The sequence below is a fragment of the Chrysochloris asiatica genome, unplaced genomic scaffold, assembly GCF_000296735.1.
Source record: "Chrysochloris asiatica unplaced genomic scaffold, ChrAsi1.0 scaffold00036, whole genome shotgun sequence".
NCBI lineage: Eukaryota > Metazoa > Chordata > Mammalia > Afrosoricida > Chrysochloridae > Chrysochloris > Chrysochloris asiatica.
Window position 1 is genome coordinate 955,356 of NW_006408554.1, and position 5,738 is coordinate 961,093.

The 5,738-nt window shown below is 37.6% G+C and overlaps 1 pseudogene; it reads left to right on the plus strand.

Annotated features, from left to right (window-relative positions):
• Positions 1 to 212: 212 nt before the first annotated feature.
• LOC102822802 lies at positions 213 to 775 on the plus strand (annotated as a pseudogene).
• The last annotated feature ends 4,963 nt before the right edge of the window (positions 776 to 5,738 follow it).

The window sequence follows — 5,738 nt, forward strand, 5'->3', positions numbered from 1 at the left end:
TAGTTAAATGTTTAGAACTTTTAACTTAATATAGGCTATCACTGAGACTTTCTTCACAGAGTCGCTATGTTCTCCTGCTTCAACAGTGCTTGAACAGAACCAGCTCACCAGCCTCACCCCAAGTCAGCTGCTCCAGGTCAGCCCTCCACCATTTCCAGCCAGCTGTGCCCTCGGATGCCCCAAGGTTCCTACTGCTCCTCTCCTGCACAGCCATGGCCATCACCACCGCATCCCCCTAGCAGGTATGCCAGAACTACAACCAGGATTCAGAGGTGCATCAACTACCAGATCAACCTGGAGCTCTAGCCTCTTACATCTACATGTCTACTTGTCCACGCCTTACTACTTCCACAGGGATAATGTGGCTTTGAAGAATTTTGCTAAATATTTTCTGCACCAATCTCACAAAGAGCAGGAACGTGGTGAGAAATTGACAAAGCAGTAGAACCAATGAAGTGGCCGAATCTTTCTTCAGGATATCAAGAAAGGAGACCTAAATGACTGGGAAGCGGGCTGAATGCAAGGGAGTGTGGGCTACATTTGAAAATAAATTGTGGATCTGTCACTACTGGAATTGCACAAACGGGCCGCTGATAAGAACTATCCCCATCTGTGTGACTATACTAAAGTGTATTACCTGAATGGGCAAATGAAATTCATCAAAGAATTGGGTGATTATGTAAACAATTTGTGTAAAATGGGGGCCCCGGATTCTGGCCTGGCATCATATCTTTTTGAGAAGCACACCTTGGGAGACAGAAATGGAGAGAGCTAAACTTTAGCATGACTTCCCCAAGGTCACAGGTGTAACTTCCTGGGTCACTAAGGCAGCTACATTTTGTAAATAAGGTAAATTACTTTTACCTTATCTACAAAATGTACCAAAACATTCACTTAAGTTATTTCATGTGTACCATTCCTTCAGATAAAGTAATTTAATACCCAGCTGTTGTCTTTGGAGATCTTGGGGTGGGCCAGAAATCTGTCTAGGACATCTTGGTCCTGTTCTTTAAGCACCATAGTTTTGGTTTCAACCACACCTAATAAAACGAAGCTTATATATACACATATACAAAGTCATCATTATGTTATGATTGCATGAAAGAGCCAACAAAATTTCATGTTGGATTAATGGAAATAAATACCCACTGCATTTGCTAGTCCACGTGTAGAGTATTACACTCATATCTCAGGATCATAGCTAAAGCAGGACATTTAGAAACAACAATGTAGTCAGATAAAAATAAAATCCATGATAAAATAAAGCATAAAATAAATAATTTAATGCATTGAAAATTATAATGAAGTCTTTGAGACAAGAATTGTAGAACATATTACTCATCTGTCAGTTTGTTGTACCATGTGGCATGCATGTTGTTGCGATGCTGGCAGTTATACAACTGGTATTTCCAATACCAGCAGATGGACGGATTTCGGTGAAACTTCCAGACTAAGATTAGAAAGACAGAAGAGGCAGTCCACTTCTGAAAAATTAGTTTATGAAAACTTTATAAACAGCATCAAAATATTGTCTGATATGGTGCCAGAAGATAAGCCCCTCAAATTAGTACTGTGAATCTGAGTGCTACTATTAGGAGAGAGCTAGCTGCTTCCTCAAAGTAGAATCTATCTCAGTCATATGGATGGAGTCAAGTTTTGGGGACCTTCATTTACTGATGCAGCACAACTCAAAATAAGAAGAAACAGCTGCAAATATCCATTATATTATTTAGTTGTTGTTCTTGCTACGTGCCATTGAGTCAATCCCAACCCACAGTGACCCTGTACAGGGTTTCCAAGAGAAGCTGGTGGGCTTGAACCACCGATCTTGCAGTTCAAACAACTTTGCAGTCTGACACGTTAGCCCACAGCGCCACACCAGGACTCCATATGAAATAGCAATTACCATAGTGCTAACCTTATAGAATTTGAGGGATGATCAAAGGAGTTAATGAATACTTACAACAGAGATAGTGATGGGTACATGTTAACTGTTACCATTACAGAGTTGCTGTCAGGATTAAACAAAGTAATTTATAAGCATAGTGCCTATTAGAGAGTAGCTGCCAAGTAATTCATTGTTGTTGTTACTGTTAAGTGCCATCAAGTCAGTTCTGACTCATTGCAACCTTGTATAGGGTTTCCAAGGAATGACTGATGGGCTTTGGACTGCTGACCTTTAGGTCAGTGGTTCTTTTGTAACTCATAAATAGCTTAAAGTAGCACTATTAATAAAGTTAGAATATATTCCTGACCAACTAAGACTGGCTACTACAATTTTTGGCAGATATTTTTAATACCACTCTCATATCCAAAACACAGTACCTGGTTGGGTGATTCAACCAAGTGTAGCATTTCTAAGATTTTGATATTTTGTCTCACACAATTCATCTGGAATTATCTTTAGATCATTCACTTTTTACATGGGCATGGTTTCCCTTTTCCTATTCCCAAAAGTCAGCTTATCAACCAATCAATGAATACATATATACTGAGCATTTATTAAACAAATATGTATTAAGCATTTACAAAACACCATGCTTTGTACCTTCATAGAGCTTTATGAGAAAAGACATTAAGTAATTTCTTTACAAAAAATATGCCATGGAAAAGAAGTAGAGGGTGCTAGGGAAATGTAGAAGATGAAAGGGAGCAGTATTGGGAGGCCTAACCTCATTAGGATTCCTGGTGTGGTGCTGTAGGATCAGCAATGGACTGAGAATCAAAAGGTCAGCAGTTCAAACCCACCAGCTGCTCCTCAAAAACCCTATGCAGGGTCGTTATGAGTGGGAACTGATTCGACAACACTTAACAATGACAACACAACAACCTCACATGAGGAATACTGGTGTAGCACTATAGGATAAAGCACTGGACTACATGGTTAGTGGTTCAAACTCATCAGCCACTCCTTGGAAACCCTATATAGGGTTGTTATGAGTCAGAACCAACTCAATAGCACAGAACCAACTTAACAACACTTAACAACAACAACAATCTCATCTGAAGAGTCTGCAGAAGTTGGGCAGGAGCCAGCCAGGCTTTAATATCCTTTCCACCACACTACAGCTATTCTTCAGACATGTCTCTCACTCCTGGGAACAAAGTCTCAGTGGTAATAGTTTGTTCCAGATGACTCTGTTATTCTCTAAATTGTCTCCTAGAGCCAACCCCTAAAACACTCATTTTATATCTTCTTTCCCAGTTCTTCATTAAAAAATTTAAATAGACTTGTTTATAAAAGTTTTACATTTACAAAAAAAAAAAAGAGAAGATAGTACCAAGTGTCCATATACCACACATCCAATGTCTTGTATTATTCACACTTTGTACTCATTTGCTGCATTTGTCACAAGTCTTGAATCAACATTAATCATACAATTAGATAGAGTCCATTGTTTACTCATATTTACATAGTTCTATGCACTACCCTTTCTTCTGTTTTAGGGTCTCACACAGCATACCACGTTAGATTTATTTGTTATGCCTTCTAAGGCTACTTTTGCCTATGACAGTTTATCAGACTTTGTTTTTGATGACTTTGCCCATTTTGAGGAGTAATGGGTCAGATATTGTGTAGAATTCCACACTATTGAGATTTGTCTGGTGTTATTCTCATGGGTAGACTGGAGTTATATTTGGGGGGAGGGGGAGAAGAATCATAGAAGTAAAGTGTTATTTTCATCATGTCATATCAAGGATATATTATTGATAACATCAACATGATTTATCACTCTGAATATGAACCTTGATTACTAGTTGAGGCAGTGCTTATCAGTTTTCTCTATTATAAAATTACTCTGTTGTCCCTTTCTACACTTTACTCTAGGAAGGAAGTCAGATGCTCAAGCCGGACTTAATGAATGGCAAAGTAGGCTCTCTTTTCATAAGGGCAGCTTATTTATGTAAGTTATTTGGAGTTTTTCTGCATGTTACTTATTTACATCAATATGGACTCATGGAGACCAATTTCACATGCTGGTTATAATCCAACACATATTCACTTATTTTCTAGCTCAAAGTATTTCAGTGTTGGCCACTGAGAGCCCTTTTAGTTGCTCATATGTCTTTTTGACATACCTTGATCAATGTAAACTCTCAAATTAGTCATTTTTCTAAGGAGTCCTGTTTTCATTTACTAGAGAAAGATATTAAAAACTAAGATCAGGGCAAAAGGTATTCTCCACTGAATTTTAATAAGCTGCTGCTAGTATATTAAGTGGAGTCACTGGGTGGCACAAATGGCTATTATTTAGTTGCTGTTGTTATTGTTAAGTGCTGTTAGTCAAGTCAGTTCCGACCCATAGCTTCTCTGTATAGGGTTTCCTAGGAACAGCTGGTGAGCTTGAACTTCTGACCTTATGGTTCAAAACGACTTTGCAGTCCAGCCCATTAACGCATAGCACCATACCAGGATTCCAGTTGCTAACCAAAAATTTGGAGGTTTGAGTCCATCCAGAGGCACACTGGAAGAAAGACATGGTGATCTGCTTAAAAGAAAACAGAACAAACAAACGAAAAACCTAGACATTGAAAAACCTATGGAGCACAATTCTACTCTTACACCTATGGGCTACTATGAGTCCAAATCAGCTGGACAGCAACTGATTTGGTTTTTATTATATTCAGAAAAATATGTGCTATCCCAAATGTACAAAACATGAAAGCAAGCAGAGCCCTCATTAGTGGAAATTAGATGAGGGGCTTAACATAAACAAGCTTCTGCACAGTTTTCCACTGTTGATGGGTAGCTACTTGTTAGTGGAGCTCTGTGGACATTTGCTCATGTTCTTGTTATCCCAAACCAGGAAATTTTATCTAATGCCAAAAGCTAAAGGTAGATAGAAATTCCATACATATTCACATAATGGTAAAGTCAGAGGAAGGATATGACCTTGATAGATAAAACCACCAGATGCAATATTTAGGGATCAATCCAAAGAAGAGGTTCACAGAAAAAAAAGAAAAAAACAACCTAGAAAATTGAGTGGAAAATGAAAATGTTAATGTGTAAGAAAGGCATACTGGTGTCTAAAGAGCTGAAATAGAGAGAGACGAGAAGAGAAGGAATTAGTGGTAGAGCAAATTGATCAGTTGTTAGAGTAAGTATAAAGTATGTCAATTAAGGACATTAAAAAGAAAAAAAGAAACAAACATAAGGAGAAGGATTGGAAATAAGAACCATCTTCAGTAATGCAGAATCTCTTCTCTGTTTAGGTTAACATATTGATAGGGAGAATAAGTAAAGAAGACCCAGATGGTAAATGAAGACCTGGAGCTAATACTTATTATAGCTTGGGGAAAACTTGTTAAATGGTTTATAGCCAAATAATGAGTTAAGAACCTAATAATATTTGGAAGAAATATCAAAGCTTATGTTAACATTTTAATAGAAGTCTGTCTCTTTTGATTTTGATAATAACACTGCAATTTTAGTTTCTAATGTATATCTTATTTATTGCTTTATTGTACATTCCTGCTACAGACATGAGTTATTTTTACTAATAAGGTTGCTGATGTTCTTCTATAACGAATGAGCTCACATTGAGGCTTATGTGTCAGACATAATCCTATATGGAAGTCTAGTTGTCAAAAAATTTGCTGAAACCCTATGCTCTTAAATGCTCATGCTTTGTTTGAAAAGAAATTTCAAAGTGGTAGGATTGACATCATCAGCTTTTCCAGAATTCTGCTTTCTGCTGAATCACAGAATATGCGTCTTCTCCACAGTTGTTGTT